Raw genomic sequence first — 18,541 nt, 5'->3', positions numbered from 1 at the left:
AGCTCTCCCTCTTTTTTTAAGTAAGCTTCTAGCCCCTATGGTCGCAGTGAAAATCATGAAAATGTAGCACTCCTTCCCCTGCAGTGTGTCCCAAGGGATCAAAAGCCAGAAGGCAAATAAAAAGAACACCCAACTGTGCAACTAATAAATGGTTTAAAATCATTTGTATTTGTTTATTTAATCTCATTTTTTGGAGCTTGACTCAGGACTTTTGAATATTTGGTGTTAGCAGTACTAAGTTTGCTCACTTTATTCAGTTACCACTGATTTTTCCATGCTCATCTACCTCACTCTCCTAGTAAGAGACAAAGAATGCCACATCTGCACCTTCTCTGATCTTTGAGACCAGAAACCAACAGGGTAGAGCAGAACTCTGTTGTCATCTTACCATACAAGTCATAGAATGTACATCAAAAGCCAAACAGAAATCCAAAGCCTGAAATAGTCTTACCTTGCTATTTACTTAGGGTGGTCAGATGTCCTGATTTTATAGGGACAGTCCCAATATTCAGGGTTTTTTCTTATATAGGCCTATTGCCCTCTACCCCCGTCCAATTTTTCACACTTGCTATCTGGTCACCCTATCTCTACAGCCTGTATAATCATTCATTTCTATCTAGTAAAAAGACTGGAGTTGGAAGAATGCAATGAAAGGAGATTATTGGGCCAGAATTATCCTGAACCAAAATCCATTCAACAAAGGTAGGGGTGTGTGTGTGTGTGTGTGTGTGTGTAGGGAGCTATCAGGGAGATGGTTTTGTTCCCTTATTTTCTAGTTGCTGCAGCCCTGACATAAATTAACTGATGAAAACTGGCTGTGGTTCCTAGGTAGGATAACTGTGAACTGGCAGTAGCAGAGCCCCTCTCTCCCACTCCCTGTCATCTCTCCTATGCCATGCTGGGAAGGGGTAGCTGGTGTTGAAGCTGACTCTGCCAGGTTTGCTCAGTTGAGAATTCCCCTTGGCAGGTGTGGCAAGGTTATGGCTCCTTTGTACCAGCACACGTGAGCCCAGGGTAGATAATCTGGTCTTTCTTCTCGTGTCTTCCACAGTGCCTCCTTCTGCTATATTTTTATATATCCAGTTTATGCAGTATACTGAAGTAGATACAGTACGCTATGTCCAAGCTGCCTTTTTTTTTTTAAGTATACTCTGTTTCTTTGTGGATGGGTTGACTTTGGTTTGTTCAACGCTTGTCGCCAACAAAGTAAATCAATTCTACATGACACTTTTCCTCAGGAATATAACCCAGCTCTTTTTTTGTATAAGATTCTGAAAGGAAGCTTATAGTGGATGTCTCCCATGCAACCTGATTCATTCCTTGTATTGATTTCCAAAAGTCTGAAATAGGACAGCAGCGCTTCAAGTTATTGAACACTTAAGAATAATCTGCTTGGATTTTTTTTTAGTTGTCATAAAAAATTGATGTTTTACAGACCCAGCTGTTGTTTAAACTATGAATGATTTATTGAGGTAAAGGTTAAGGTATTGTTTTCTGTTCTGGTCTTTTTGGCCTTTTATCTGCGTCTGTGGTGAGGGATCTAATAATAATTTGCTGCACTCTTACTCGGTAATTCAGATGGGAGCAAAATGGCATATTCACCCCCAAGAAAACCTGCACTTGAAATGGCACTTGAACAAGTCTAGAAAAGCCAGGAATTTTAGAATTAAGGACCCAATGTGTACTCCCCAAGTGTAGGATGGATCACACCATCCTGTCATGGAGACTAGACTGTTTAAAATGTTGTTTTATTGTTTATTATTTATTTATTTTATTCATTTATTATTTTGTGAATTGCTTTATAGTTTTGTAATATGGGTATGCTAACCAGTAACGTATCTGTAGAGGAGTTCTGAGGTAAATTTGCTCATGTCCCAACTAACAATGAGTCAATTTATATAGATGTCCTCCTTAGGCTATCCTGTGGTTTACTTATTTATCCTATCCTGTGGTCTTTACTTAAACACTTGAATTTTAGCAAAATTAGGGAGGATGGTCTTATGGCTAATGCCATAATGGGACTGCAAGTAAGAAGATGTGGGTTCTATTCCTGGATTTACTTTAAATTTCCTATATTACCTTAGGCAAGGTGGGAGTGGTAATATCTTTTATTGGATCAACTTCTGTTGGTGAAAGAGGCAAGCTTTCGAGCATACACAGGTTTTTCTTCAGATCTGAAGAACTCTCTATAAGCACAAAAACTTGTCTCTCTATTATTCTGTATTAACACAGCTAATACAACTCTGCAAATTACCTTGGGCAAGTCATTTACCCCCTCTATGCTTCAGTTATCACATCTGTAACATAGGGATAATAAGACCTTCCTCACAAGGCTGCTCTGAGGCTTACATCTTTAGTAAATCTTATTATTCACCACATCAGTGTAACTCATTGTTTTCAGCCAAGATATTCCTGATTTACACCAGCATAAGAGAATTAGGCCTTGTAACTGCAAATACTCAACCTTCAAATACAAGGCTTGGTAGAAGTACAAAGCATTACTACTAGTAGGAATAATAATAAATAATGTTTGCTTATGGAAACCCAGAAGAGGCAGCTAACATCCTAAATGACTGGACTCTGGAACCAACCATACTATCAGTTTTATTTAGTTCTGGAGTGGCTAATAATGTCTGATATGCCTTTTCTTCTAGATGGTTAGCCTAGTAGGGGAGCATTGCATATAGATGTTCTGGTGATGATATGACAATGATTTTGGTGTGCTGGCTTGTAAGAACATGTATCAGTGCTCCTTACTGGAATTTGGTAGACCTACTCGTGTGTAAGAATTCCCTCTCATTGCTGAGTTTGATGGAGCTGTTCTTTTACCTTGGGGAGAGTTTCTGGTTTCAGAGCCTACTCTCCTTCAGTTTCAGACCCAATACCTCTTCTTAACTGAACAGCAAGAAATGCTAATTTTTTGGGAATGTGATTTCTCTCTCAGTAGCATTACATTCCAAAGATGATGCTTTCCTCACATCATGTAGTCACATGGTGGTTCTTCATGCAGGCAGTTATGATGTGGCATGATGAGGAACTTCACTGTCAGCCCTTCATTAACCAAGTGCCAGTTTCTCTATAAAGAATGCAGTCAGAGTTTTAGAGAAACACCTCGGTATTGCTAAAATTTGGCATTTTTTCTTCAGGTAGAAAATGCAAACACTTTTAAAAGGTGGGGAGGCTGGGGAGGGCTCCTGACCTCATTGGAAAAGAAATCATGTAGAAGTATTTTTTTTCAAAATCTCTAGCAGAATATAAATTCTTTTGTAAGTTATCTAATTAAATTGTACTTGGCTCCACAAGCTGAGTGCCCGTCTATGGCTTATTAAAATGCTCTTTTTTCTTAATCCATCATCTTTGATAGAATCACAGCAGCTCATCATTGCTCCATGTAGAAAAGCGCCCCAGGAAGTGGCACCTGTTATCTTGAATGGCATTTCTTCCTTCCTCAGTAATTACTTGTGCACATCATATTTGCATAAGAGTCTTGATGACGTCTTCAGCAATCCCTGGCTTTAGATTGTTGGCCTGTTATTTCCCATCCCACCCTCTCCATCTTTTTAAACCCATGACTTGAATAACTTGACTCCACAAAATAACTGTATCGTCTTTTAAGACTTTTGGGTGACTGGTAATAATGCAATCATCCTAAACCTCTGCCAAACGCTTTTATATCACATGTAACTTTCAGTTTTGTTTTGGAAATAGTCGTACCAGGTTTATGTTTAAAGTATATTTATAATATTTAGGCCACGCTATCAAAAACCTAAAAGACCTCAAACATGAAACTATATTGTCTGCCTAATTTAGGAGGCAGGCCCTCAGCTGGTGTAAATCGTGATAGCTCTACTGAAACTGATGAAACAACGTGATTTACTCCAGCTGAGGATCAGCTCCTCAGTATTAATAGTGCACCCATCATTGTGATATCTAGTCACCACTAGTAGTAAGCTAGTGGTAAAATATGAATGAAGAAGAGATGTTTATGGAGAACACTGTAATTTGTATTACACACACTTTGTTAGCTGCATGTAATAATACTGGGGTGAGTTGTTCGGTCTTGTGTACATTAGAATGTTCCAGCAATGGATCTGTCCTATCAGAGCCATTCATCCTCACATATGAGTGGTTGGGTTGAGGAATTAAGAATTAAAGGGACAATACCAAGAAGTTCAGGACTAAAATTTGGTACAGTACTAATAGGGTTTTAAAAATATTTAATATAATATCGGCAGTTTAAGCAAAATGTGATGAGATGTTCTTAATTTATGTTACCAGCTATGGCTAGAAATACATGGGCAACAGTCTGAATGGTTTAGCATTGTCAGTGTAATAAAGCAAAGCCCTAAAGACATCTAGCATATGTGATTTCTTTTCAAATTTTAGCCAAGATCAAGTGTTGCTATTTTGCTGGAAAAGGAAAGTAATTTTTTTTCCCACATCTGCAGAAACTGCCATTTATTTCAGCAAAAAATGAAAAAGGATGAGACAAACCTGCTATTTCAACAACTTTGCTTTATCAGCTGACACTAAGCATTTTAACTTGTCCACAGGAAGCAGGTTCTATTAAATTAATCTGCTCTTTTAATCTGATTTACATGTGTAGAATTGCTTTTTCATTTGCTGTATTGTACTTCAAGCACATCCTTCTAAGATCTGTTAAGTGATTTCACAGTTAAGTGCTTGAGTGTGCTTAAGGAGACATTTTTAAGTGTCTTCCCTCACTGGACTCATAGAAAGTTGACCAAGAACAAAAAAAAAATAAATTAATATGGAAGAGATGGCAATGAGTTGAATTGCAGAAATTCCACTTCAGATTTATAGATTAAGCTAGTTTTGAGAAGCAGAAATGAGACCCTAATCCTACAATGAAACATATGTAGATTGACCATAGTGGGGCTCCGTGCAGACGCAGAGGTCTGTTTACATGCATCTCACTGCAGGATCCGGGCCTAAGTTACATGCTCCTCACTAATCAATGTTGGAGTCCCTCACTCTCTCTTTAAATTATGAATAGACATTTTTAACCCACAGAAGCAGCACTACGCAGATGGGATTGACACTCCTGTGTCTGTTGTCTGTCTGGCTTTTTTGTTTAAATGAAAGCTCTTTACACTAATGAGGTTGCTGTTTGATACATCATTGTTATATTTGAAAGTGAGCAGAGTGGGTTGCTTTGCAGTGGCACTAATTCAACAATTAAAATTGATCAACAAAAGGCATTATCAGATCAGTATGTGGTCATAAACCTTGCGTAGAGTGTCCCTCCTCTAGCTGCCATAGGAATTATGAATATTCTAAACTTTGGCAGATCAGCAGGAGGGAAGCAAATGAGTCTGGCATAAGGAAATCTTGAATTTTTTTGAAAAAGTCCTCTGAAACTCCATGTGTGGCATCCTCTGGAAAGCATAAAAAGATAGCTGTTCCTGGGCTTTAGTGTAGGTGTTACTCTGTTTTTTAAAAAATAATCTATGCATGCATAATTTCCAAAAGAAAATGGAAAACTCAGAATAAGGTAATAGTCTGAATGGAAATATGAAAAAACAAGATTTCAAGTGTACTCATGAACAGTTAACTGACAACAAATTACTTAGAATATGAAGATTTGTTAAATGTCAAAAAGCTTTGTAGAAATGTTAATAAACAATATAATAATGTAAAGAAGCACAGTCTGATGTGTTGAAATCAGAGCTTAACCCCTCATAGGAGAAATGCTAGACTGGGAACTTAATACTAATACAGTAACACACTAGCTATTTCAATTATTTATATTTACTATAGAGTATACGAAACTGTAGAGTAATTAGCTATTATGTATAATTATTATATAGCTATATACCTGTAAACATACTGTGTGTGTGTGTGTATTTACACATGTAGGTGTGTACATTTATGTAGGGTGTGTGTGTTTTGGGGTTTTTTATATAACTTATAAAGGAGCAAAACAAACCCTCTCTCCAATATATTTATGTACATATAAATATGTATGGAAGTGATATCCATGTGATAAAAATTAAAACAAGGTGATATATTTGTTTACTATGCACCTAACAACCACAATCTCACTTGTCCTCTACCCATTAATCCTTGGGATTTATTCCAACATTCAAATCTCTTGAGCATCTTCAAATAAACATGACTTTTAAAATGTAAACTGCCAAAGAAATGTTTCCTTCTTCCCCTCTCTCCCAATGGTATACGCTGCACTCTCTTCCAGCCCTAGAACAGTCTGAGATAATGGCTTTAAAGTCAGGGGCCCCAATCTTCAAGTAGTAGAAATTGGCATAGCTCCATTGACTTCAACTGACCAACAGTTTACACAAGTTGAGGATCTGGCTCATGCTATATTTTGGTATGGAAAAGCTGTTCTACACATTTCCAGAGGTGGTTATTTTATACCCAGGGAATACATGCTGATGTAATATAGAAGTTTTATCAGCATGAGCTTGGGATGGGCATATTACAACCAAATGCTGTTTGCTTTATCACATGTTTTGCAGAACAAGAGGAGGCAACTAGTTTTCTCCCTCCTCCCCAGTTCAGGGCCCAGTCTTGCAGACCCAACCAATATTGTTAATCCTCACACAAATAGAGTTATTGAATTCCCCAGAACTACACATGTGAATAAAAACTAGCCAGTGAGCAAGAGTTTTCAGAATTATGGGCCAGATGGTGTTGATTGGCATAGCTCTATTGAAACTAAGCAAGGATCTGGCCCTAAGTTTTAAATTATATTTTATTAGATGGCCTTGCATGCCTTAACATAATACTTAGTTGATAAATTGTTTTGAAATTATACAAATATTTTATTAAAATGTGATTAAAACACTAATATTTTTTCAGCAATTACAGGTTAGATAATGACTGTTTATACAAGTGAAGGAATAATGTGGTAATTAGGAATAACATATGACACATAACAAACAAATCATAGTGCATTATGAGTATCATGAACTGTTTTCTCGTCTGTTTTTTACATTTCTCTTGTATGCTGCTGTCTACATCTCATAAAGAATGGTAGACAGTGATTATAAAATATATAAATAGTTTTAGATACTACTTTTTCTCCACTGCTTCGCTAAAATAGCAACAATCATTCTGAAGTTTAGCCTGAAAACCATCTTTCTTCTGGTTTACTCCTGGCGTGCTGAGTATAGGTTTAAAAAGAAATATTTTGTACCCACCATTCTTGAGAGCATTGATGAAAGGAGATCCACCTGTTTTTATTTATATCTATTCTTATGTGTGTTTCCTTGTAGCTTCATGGCATGGCCATGCCAATGTAGTCTCACAGTTTAAATATATGACAGGGAGCCAGAAATAACTGAGTTTTAACCCTGTTCTGCCAGCCCCTAACTGTCTCCTTAGGCAAGCCACTCGTAACTCCTCTTGTCTGTAAAAGGGAGATAATAACACTTGCCTATTTGCCCTGACAGGGATGTTTGGAGGATTAATTATTTAATGGGTATGAAGTTCTGTTTAATAGCTAAGCATTGTTTTTAACATGTTTGCAGCCAATTTGAATGCTCGATCTAGGCAGCATAATGTTTTAGAACATCAAAATGTAGGTTTAGCAACAGGCTTGTAATATTAGAACTACTCATTAATTCACAGTTTTATAGAGCACTGTAACAGGATATTAATACTCCATTCTGTGTCTGATGGGGAAAGACTAGTGCCCTCACTCATTGTGCAGTCACACTATTGCAGGCGCTCGCTCTTGTTAAAAAGATTGCTGGGTAGCCTGGACTTTAAGGGAATGTGACTGTGTTCCCATCTGAAGGGAATTAGGGTGGGACCCAGGAAAGTGCTTGGTTTCAGAGTGGTAGGCGTGTTAGTCTGTATCAGCAAAAGCAACGAGGAGTCCTTGTGGCACCTTAGAGACTAACAAATTTATTTGGGCATAAGCTTTCATAGGCTAGAATCCACTTCATCAGATGCATGGAGTGGAAAATACAGGAGCAGGTAGAAATACATGAAAAGATATGAATTGCCTAACAAGACACTTTAATTGACAGCAGGATACCAAGGGAGGAAAAATAATTTTTGAAGTGGTAATCTTGAAGTGGCCCATTTCAGACAGTTGACAAGAAGGTGTGAGTAACAGTAGGGGGAAATTAGTATTGGGGAAATTAGGTTTAGGTTTTATAATGACCCAACTACTCCCAGTCTTTATTCAGGCCTAATCTCATAGTATCCAGTTTGCAAATTAATTCCCGTTCTGCAGTTTCACGTTGGAGTCTGATTTTGAAGTTTTTTTGTTGAAGAATTGCCACTTTTAGGTCTGTTATTGAGTGACCAGGGATATTGAAGTGTTCTCCTACTGTTTTTGGAATGTTATGATTCCTGATGTCAGATTTGTGTCCATATATTCTTTTGTGCAGAGACTGTCCAGTTTGGCCAATGTACATGGCAGAGGGGCATTACTGGCACATATCACATTGGTACATGTGCAGGTGAACGAGCCTCTGATGGTGTGGCTGATGTGGTTAGTTGAAAGTGCTTAAATGCCTAAACCCTCAAGCTGAGCACTTAAGTGTTAGGTTTAGGCTCTTAAAAAAAAACAATTTTGGTTCCACTGCAATCCACAAAACTTCTGCGGAATCCTAAATTTTGTCAGAGTAAAAGTTTCCTAGGTGCCTATGTTTCTGCCTCTGGGCATGCCGTTGCTGCCTCTCTCTAAGCATTTGGACAGCTACCCCATGCCTAAGCCTCAGAGTAATTCATGAAATGGGGGAAGATAGGTGTTCGCTGCCTAAGTCTTCTGTGGGTCATGATCTGGTAGGCAGCCTCTGAGCATACCTGCTGGGTCAGATCCCATTCCAAATTTTGGCCAGAGGAGGAGGTGATGGTGCCAACCTTATAACTTTTATCTCAGTGGGTGTTAGCACTTGCCTGGGATGTGGGAGTCCCAGGTTCAATTCCCCCCTCTCTGCTAGGGTGAGAGAGGATTTGAACAAGGGTCTCCACCTGCCAGGAGAGTGCTCTAACCACTGAGTTGTATTCTGGTGTGGGGCTCCCTCAGTCTCTCCTGGTGAAACTGTTGAACTCTGGATAAATAATGAAAGAGTGGTGGAGAAAAAGGGGAGAGAACCTCCCAGGTAGATGTTCTAACCACTAGACTACAAAGTCATAGTCATTCTTTCTCTCTCTCTCTCTCTCCCCATTCCCCCCTGACTATTACACTGTGGATAAATAATTAAAAAGTCATTGTTCCCATTTCCCTTGCCATCATAACAGTTCTTGCTTTAGCTCTGGTCATCTACACAGACTGTGCACAAACAGTCTTTCTTCTGGGTGGTCTGGCAGTGTTCCCATCTAGCAAGATGAGATCAGAGCTGTTGAGCAGCACAACCTGAGGCTCAGAGCCCATGAAGAGATGAGATAAATGAGCCTCAGGGCCAGGGGAGCTTAAAGTCTGAAAAGGGTCTACTGAGCACAGGAGCTGGGGCTGCTGAGAGGTGCCACTGTAGAGATCTGATGAAACAGCCAAGATGTATCTATATCTAGATAGATATATATATAGGGGCTGTCAAGCAATTAAAAAAATAATCATGATTAATCGCACTGTTGAACAATAATAGAATACCATTGGTTTAAATATTTTTGGATGTTTTCTACATTTTCAAATATATTGATTTCAATTACAACACAGAATACAAAGTGTACAGTGCTCACTTTATATTTATTTTAATTACAACTATTTGCACTGTAAAAACAAAAGAAATAGTATTTTTCAATTCACCTAATACAAGTACTGTAATGCAATCTCTTTGTCATGAAACTTGAACATATGAATATAGAATTAGGTAAACAATAACTGCATTCAAAAATAAAACAATATAAAACTCTAGAGCCTATCCAATCAGTCCTACTTCTTGTTCAGCCAATCGCTTAACCTTGGTCTACACTAGGAGTTGAGGTCGAATTTAGCAGCGTTAAATCAATTTAACCCTGCACCTGTCCACACGACGAAGCCCTTTTTTTCGACTTAAAGGGTTCTTAAAATTGATTTCCTTACTCCACCCAGAACAAGGGGATTAGCGCTGAAATCGGCCTTGCTGGGTCCAATTGGACACAATTAGACAATATTGGCCTCCGGGAGCTATCCCAGAGTGCTCCATTATGACCGCTCTGGACAGCACTCTCACCTCATTTGCACTGGCCAGGTAGACAGGAAAAGGCCCGCGAACATTTGAATTTCAATTTCCTGTTTGGCCAGCGTGGCAAGGTGCAGGTGACCATGCAGAGCTCATCAGCAGAGGTGACCATGCAGAGTTTATCAGCAGAGGTGACCATGATGGAGTCCCAGAATCACAAAAGAGCTCCAGCATGGACCAAACAGGAGGTACAGGATCTTGCCTCAGCTCCACAGTGCAACGCTCCGGAAGTCGATGGTTGCCTCGGTACTGTGGACACACTCCGCTGACTACAAGCACTTAGAGCATTTGTGTGGAGATTCACACAATCGACTGTATAAAAACACTTTCTACAAAACCGACTTCTATACATTCAACCTAATTTCGTAGTGTAGACATACCCTAACAAACAAGTTTGTTTACATTTACAGGAGATGATGCTGCCCCCATCTTGTTACAATGTCACCTGAAAGTGAGAACAGGCATTCACATGGCACTGTTGTAGCTGGTGTTGCAAGATATTTACATACTAGATGCACTAAAGATTAGTATGTCCCTTCATGCTTCAACCACCATTCAAGAAGACATACATCCATGCTGATGACAGGTTGTGCTCGACAGCAGTACAAAGCAGTGTGGACCAATGCATGTTCATTTTCATCATCTGAGCCAGATGACACCAGCAGAAGGTTGATTTTTTTGTGAGGGGTGTTTCGGGTTCTGTAGTTTCCGCATCGGAGTGTTGCTCTTCAGCAAAAGTGTTCTTGAAATGAACGTGGGCAGCATCATCATCTGAGACTGCTATAACATGAAATATATGACAGAAAGCAGATAAAACAGAGCTGGAGACATACAATTCTCCCCCAAGGAGTTCATTCACAAATTTCATTAATGCATTATTTTTTTGACAAGCATCATCAGCATGGAAGCATGTCCTCCAGAATGCGTGGTTGAAGTATGAAGGGACACATGGATGTATAGCATATCTGGCATGTAAATACCTTGTATTGCCTGCTACAAAAATACCATGCAAGTGCCTGTTCTTACTTTCAGATGACATTGTAAATAAGCGAGCAGCTTATCTCTCTTATTATCTCTCATAAATGTAAACAAATTTGTTTGTCTTAGCGTTTGGCTGAACAAGTAGGACTGAGTGGACTTGTAAGCTCTAGAGTTTTATATTGTTTTATTTTTGAATGCAGTTTTTTTTACATAATTCTACATTTGTAAGTTCAACTTTCATAAGAAAGAGGTTGCAATACAGTACTTGTATTAGGTGAATTGAAAAATACTATATCTTTTGTTTTTTACAGTGCAAATATTTGGAATAAAAATAATAATATAAAGTGAGCCCTATACACTTCATACTCTGTGTTGTAATTGAAACCAATATATTTGAAAATGTAGAAAAACATCCAAAATTATTTATTTCAATTGTGTGACTAAGTTCCTCCTCTACCTTGGTGGGTCTTGCACCTATTGGCGGATTTGCTCGCCTTGGAGCTTCACGACAGCCCTCAGCGTGGCCTTTTTTCTGAACCCACAGTCCAGGTCGACTCCTCTTGTGTCTGACCAGGAGTTGGGAGGTTTGGAAGGAACCCGGGCCCGCCCGCTACTCCGGGTTCCAGCCCAGGGGCCTGTGGAATGCAGCTGTCTAGAGTGCCTCCTGGAACAGCTGTGTGACAGCTACAACTCCCTGGGCTACTTCCCCATGGCCTCCTCCCAACACCTTCTTTATCCTCATCATAGGACCTTCCTCCTGGTGTCTGATAATGCTTGTACTCCTCAGTCCTCCAACAATATGCGTTCTCACTCTCAGCTCCTAGCCCCTCTTGCTCCCAGCTCCTTACACGTGCACCACAAACTGAAGTGAGCTCCTTTTTAATCTCAGGTGCCCTGATTAGCCTGCCTTAATTGATTCTAGCAGCTTCTTGATTGGCTGCAGGTGTTCTAATCAGCCTATCTGTCTTAATTGTCTCCAGAAGGTTCCTGATTGTTCTGGAACCTTCCCTGTTACCTTACCCAGGGAAAAGGGACCTACTTAACCTGGGGCAAATATATCTGCCTTCTATTACTCTCTGTAGCCATCTGGCCGGACCCTGTCACACTTGGTATTCTATTGTTTAGCAGTGCAATTAAAACTGTGAATAATAGTGATTAATTTGTTTGAGTTAATCGCGTGAGTTAAGTGTGATTAATCAGCAGCCCTAATATAGGTATATATCTATATCTATGTAGATATAGATATGTGTAGAAATATATGGAGATGTGTGTGTGTGCGTATCTAGGTGTGAGGCCAAAAAAGACATGGTGTTGGGGGTGGGAACATCAAAGGGAATTGTTGGAATTGGATGGGAGGATTGTCAAGTTCAGGTGTTTAATAAATTGTACATGTGTTGAGAAAAAAATCACTGATAGAATTATGAGTACCTCATATTGTGTTTCTTTAACATGCATGTGGAGTAATTACATGATTGAGATATATTGACAAATAAGCTCTGACATAAATAAAGGTCAAGGCTTAGACTCAGTGACAAGGCCATGATATTGCTACTGTGTCAAATACAGAGCGCAGGGCTGGATATTTCTGAGTGTCGTTGTGAAGGGTTGTGTAACCCATTAGGAGAATGAAAGGGAAAGCAACTAATATGTGATAAGTACATTTCTTTTAAGCAAATTGTTTTAGTGAGCATAGAGTACATGTGGTACAACCTGAACATCTGTTTTAGATATGTTGATATAATAAATTACACTTTACTTTTGGCCAGCTGTCTGAGATGGCTCAACACAGGATGGGCACTAACCAAAGTAAATAAAGTAACTGGGGGGAAACTCAGAGTAGCAGCCTAAAATTTTTGACAATTTTTTTACAGTGGTATTTTTATTTGTGCACTGCTCAGAAAAACTCCCATATCATTAAGTGTGTGGTGATAATAGACATCTTCTCAATGGCTGTATTCTACAGAAGTATAATAAATGAATCATTCAAAGATGTGAAGGTATAAAATGAAACAATCAAAAGGTGTGATACTTATGAATGTAATGCAAAGATATTTTTCTTTTATGTACCACTTAAATTAGCTATAAACATTTCTTTAATACAAAATATGCACTTTCTTCTCCATTTAATCTTTTCAAATAGAACAGGTGCCTCAGTAACGTTACCCCTTTGGTTCAGACTCTGTTACCTTTAGTTTGAGAGTACCTGACTCAATAATTTATGCCATTATGAGTAAATATGCCAGAATCTCCCCTATCCAGGCTCTGCCCCCACTCCATCCCTTCCCCTAAACCCCCACCCTGCCTCTTCCCCACCTTTTTCCGCCCCCTCTCCCCCAACATGCCCCATCCCCACTCCTCCCCCCCTCCTTCCCGGAGCCAACTTGCACACCATAAAACAGCTGTTCGCAGCGGGTGGGAGGCACTGGGAGTCTGGAGGAGGAGTGATCAGTGGGGCCGCCAGTGGGGGAGAGTCACTGAAGTGTAGGGGGGAGCTTGACTGCTGGTGGCCACTGAGCACCCCCAAATTTTTGGCGCCTATGGTGGTCTTCATCCCAGAGGTTTAGCTGATCTTTTAGATATGCTGAATGACTTGACAATAAGGATGGAGACTCTATGCGAAGTCAGTGCAGAGAGTGGAGAACAGGTTTGATGTGCTTGCAATAACCCATATTGCTGCAGAGTTTTGACTGATGATTTACTACCCAGGTATATTGTGTTGCTTTAGTCCAGATAGGAGATTGATGTAGATGTTTACAGCCAAAGCCAGATTGTTGTCCATCAGGCAAAGTCTCCTAGCTAACTGGAGATGATAGAAAGTGATCATTACAAATGTTGCTATGTGCAAGTTTAGCATCAACAAGGAATTGAGAAGCACTACTAAACTATGGGCTGAATTGACCAACTGTGGCTGTGCACATTCAATCCAAGTGTAACCTTTCTGCCCATCAGAGTTGGAAGCAACAAGGGCTGGGTTCAGTATCTAGAGGTTCTGTTTCAATAACCCAATGCAAAACTGTCTTGAGCCCCCACCCAGTGACTTGGGACAATTACATACCACTCCCCTGGGCTCCTCTAAGAGGCAATACTTCCCCTCTCACAAGCACAGAGTCTGAGTGTAGCAAAAGCCTTTTAATAAAGGAGGGAAACAATGAGGCATTATGTTGGGGAAACACCACAAACAGGATTCATAACACCAACCATGAGCAAAAGACCCACCCCCAAGTAAGTTTGGCAGTGTCCTTTTCCCCGCAGGGTCTTAAGTCCAGGAACTCTATAGTCAACCCCCCCACCACCACCAGTTTCTGTCCATGCATTTTGTGCAGCCCCCCAGAGTTCATAAGTTCATCTGCAGAGTTTACCTCCCAGCCTGGGTGGAAGTGGAGGGAGGTATGGGATCATCTTACCTGCTCCGCTGCTCGGGTCAATGGCCAAGTGTCACGCCTCTCCATGGGGTTCTGCTGCACTCTTCGCCACCAGCTGCTCCTCTCCACGAGCCATCCTGCTGGCCGCTCCTCTCAGCCAGCCACCCTGCTATCCGCTCCGCTCTCCGGGCCTCTCCACTACCTGTCCTGCTGTCCACTTCTCTCCGCCAGCTGCCCAGCTATCCGCTCCTCTCTGCTCTCCATGCTAGTTGTCCTGCTGTCTGCTCACCAACTTGTCTTCAGCCCCCCCCCACTTAACACAGCTCTCAGTGATCTCAGCTCTTAGCAACTTCAGCTCTTTAGTGATTTCAGCTCTGAGTGATTTTTAGCTGGTAGTAGGGGAGCCTCAGTGCTGGTGCACCACGAGCCCAAAGTTCTAATGCTTAGACCTAGGTATTAGTGATTTCAGCTGTGCAGCATGTAACAAGACTCCTAATGCAGCAAAAATTAGTTCTGTTATTACACAGTGCAGAGGCCAAAGTAGTGTTTTGGGCCCTCAGAAGAGACCCACACTTCCAGGTACACATACCTGTCCCCAGCCTCTTACAATTCACTGGGTTTTGGAACCTATGTCCCTTGCCTAGTGAGTGCTACTTAGTTGAGGGCGAGTCCCTCCATCATAAACTGCTAAGTACAGTTCTACTGTCCTTGATTCACATAACCAGGATAAGAACCCTTTATTACTTCTGCCCCAATAACAAGACTGTGGATTCCATAGCAGCCAAAGTGACCCTTTGGGCAAGCAGCCCATCATGCTAGGCAGGGTAGGTGTGCCCATGCAAACGAGATCAGCCCCTGAAGTCCTTTTCCACAGCTCACTACCAGATGTCAGGATAGAGCTCATTCGGACTCTGATTACACAAGGATACTGCATTGTGGCTGTAGATTTCTCAAAGTTCTTTCTTCTGTCCACCAACATCACTTCTATCTTTCTCAGGTTCAGTTTCAGCCAGCTGTTCTTCATCCATGGGTTGATTTCATCCAAGCACTGAGCTATCTTGGTGGTAGTGGTAAAAGATAAGTATATTTATGTGTTATCTGCCTATTGCTGGCACTTGGAGTCAATGTAATCTGACCAAATTATCTAATAGCTACATATAGACATTGAAATTCAATCCTCTTGGGACTCCTCAGAGTGAGGGATTGAGTGGTAGAGGTGCAGTTGCCCATTGTAACTCTGGGTACATCCCTTCAGGCAGGGCTCAAACCATTTTTGCACATTCTCTGTATCCATGTCATTTCTCTCAGGTGGAATAGCATTATCTCATTGTTAACAGTGTCACATTCTGAAGAGATGTCCAGAAGGATGAGAATGAATGTCTGCCCTTATTCATTGACATCAGATCATCCATCAGTACCCCTAACACTGTTTCTATCCCATGTCCTGGCCTGAATCCAGATTATGCCAAATCTAGGATATTAGCTTCAATTAGATGATCTTGTAATTGGCCATTGGCTAGCTTCTCTGATCTTGCTCAGTAATGAAGGTTTAATTCTGGGTGATAGATGGCTAGAACCACTGTATCCAGGGAAAATTTCTTCAGTGTTGGCTGGACTATTGCATGTTTGAAGGAGTCTATGAAATCCTTATTGTTAAGCATATACTTAAGGGCTAGCCTGAGTCAGAGGACAGGTTTCATCTATATGCTGTTCTTTTTTCTAACTTGGTTTGAGTCTATCAGAACTCTTAATTAATTATAGCTATAGTTTCTTATTAACCTATCCCTATAAAGCATTCCCGCAAACATGCGTAAATAATACGTTAATTGAATATGAAATACAATAAAATCAACAAGATGTATTATACCTTTATTATGTGCTTACTAACTGGCATTTACATCTGTAATAGGCTCATACATGATTTATAAACACACTGAAAGTGAATGTGATTTTAAAATCATAATCAGAATGTACGCTACACTTACTATGGATTAAATGATTGTGACTACTAAAATAAATAAAACATTAATGTTTACTATCTGTTCATTAAATAGCATTTATCAGTGTTCATAAACTGAGTAATGCTCATTTTAAAAAATGACATATGTTCATTTGCAGTAATTACTTTCCTAATGTTTGTAACAATGTAAGCACATAGAGCATTACATCAGCTATCTCATATCCTCTCAAAGCAATCTAGGGTAAAGTTCCTTTAAAAAAATAAACATATTTCAAATAAGAAATGACATTAGACTATTAGAAATATATTGAAGCGTTCTATAGTCAAATATGCAACATGTATACATATTTTGCAGTATTACTTTAAAATCCCTCTTCTTGTGTTGCTAAGAGTCTGCTGAGCATTAAGCAGATGTTTCCTTTTCACATTATAGCACAGGAATTTTTCAAGGGCTTCTTAGCACAGATGTTTCCATGTGTGTATACACCTTTTTTTGTTTTTGCTTTTTGTTTTGCTAAAACTTTTTTCTGTATAAACAGCAGATTGTAGTGCCATGTCCTTTTGATCAAAATACAGACTGACATTGGTTCTCTATTCAGGCTTTTCTTTGCTTCCTCCTTTGACACTTTTGTTAAATTGGTAATTCCCCTCAATACAAAGCCTGCATGAGATTTAGGACTTTAGTATTTCTTTCCTTTTTCTCAATGCAGGGTAAGTGAAACCATTCTACCAGGGGCCCTAATCAAGCGGATACTTAAGCATGTGATTTATAGTTAAACACATATTTAAGTCCCATTGAAGGCAATGTATCTTGCACATACTTAAACAAGTGTTTTTTTTTTCCATAGGCAAAAACTTAAGCACACACTTAATGGTTTCCTGAATCAGGGCCTGGCTGCCCTTTTATTATGTATCTGTGGATTGCGTCTCTTTCTTAACTCAGTTACATAAAAAAAATGTATGTCTCTTGCCTTTGCTTCCAAAAGATGAACTTTACTGAAGTATAGTAAAAGCTATGTTATCTAGCACTTTATCAGCCAGAAAGCTCTATTAACCAGCATTTCTGATATCTCCCAATACAAATCTTCAATCTAGTAACCGGGACTAGTTTACTGCCCAGGAGGTTCTGCAACTACACATTCTGCACTCTGCTTTTATGCAAAAGAGGAGGAAGACAAGCAAGCAAGCTGATATCAGGGATTTATTCAAAAAAGCAGCTTCCTGGGTGTGTCAGAGGGTCATTACAGATTCAGCCCAATCGCCTACACCTTCTACATCTACAATGATATTTGATGTTGATTTTGATGACCCTGAGGCACTGCAAGATCCTGAAGTGCCTTCTGAATCATCAAAGAAAGATTAAATTATGTTCAGGATCATTTTAGTGTTAAGTGTATTTTTAGCGATCTGGGTGTATGTCATGTGCTGCCCATAGTGACATGTAGTGTCATAAGATAATCTACTGTATAGAAAACTTTACTTGTCTACCCCTAAGTACTTCAAGAAACCAACCACTCTGCAGTGCAGTACTGCTACTGGATTGGTGAGTACCTGTATGCTATTTCATACTTTATTAATTTTATTGCATTCTAATTCTTTGAAAATTGGTATTCCATTGGTAAGTATAAATTAGTTAACCGGAATTTTTGATTAACCGTAGGCTGACCAGATAACAAGCGTGAAAAATTGGGACAGGGAGTGGGGGGTAATAGGAGCCAATATAAAAAAAGCCCCAAATATCGGGACTGTCCCTATAAAATCAGGACATCTGGTCACCCTAATTAACCAGCACCCTCCATCCCCTCAACATGCCGGATAACACAGCTTTTACTGAATTTAGAACTGTGCTGTAATGATATGATGTTGATAGTGATGTTCTGCCTAAAAGATTGATTGTATCTGCCCCTCAAAAACATAACAAAGAAAAGGCATATAAAAGAGTATGATTTAAACACCACCTATTTGTTTGATAGATACATTGTTTGCATATCATATGGAAAGGAAAGTGTAACTTAAATGTAAACAGTTGCACTCAAAGTTGAGGGAGACTGGCCTCTGAATTCCATGGGGCAGATCTT

Source organism: Lepidochelys kempii, chromosome 1 (genome assembly GCF_965140285.1).
Source record: "Lepidochelys kempii isolate rLepKem1 chromosome 1, rLepKem1.hap1, whole genome shotgun sequence".
Taxonomy (NCBI): domain Eukaryota; kingdom Metazoa; phylum Chordata; order Testudines; family Cheloniidae; genus Lepidochelys; species Lepidochelys kempii.
This window is presented reverse-complemented; position numbering follows the sequence as displayed.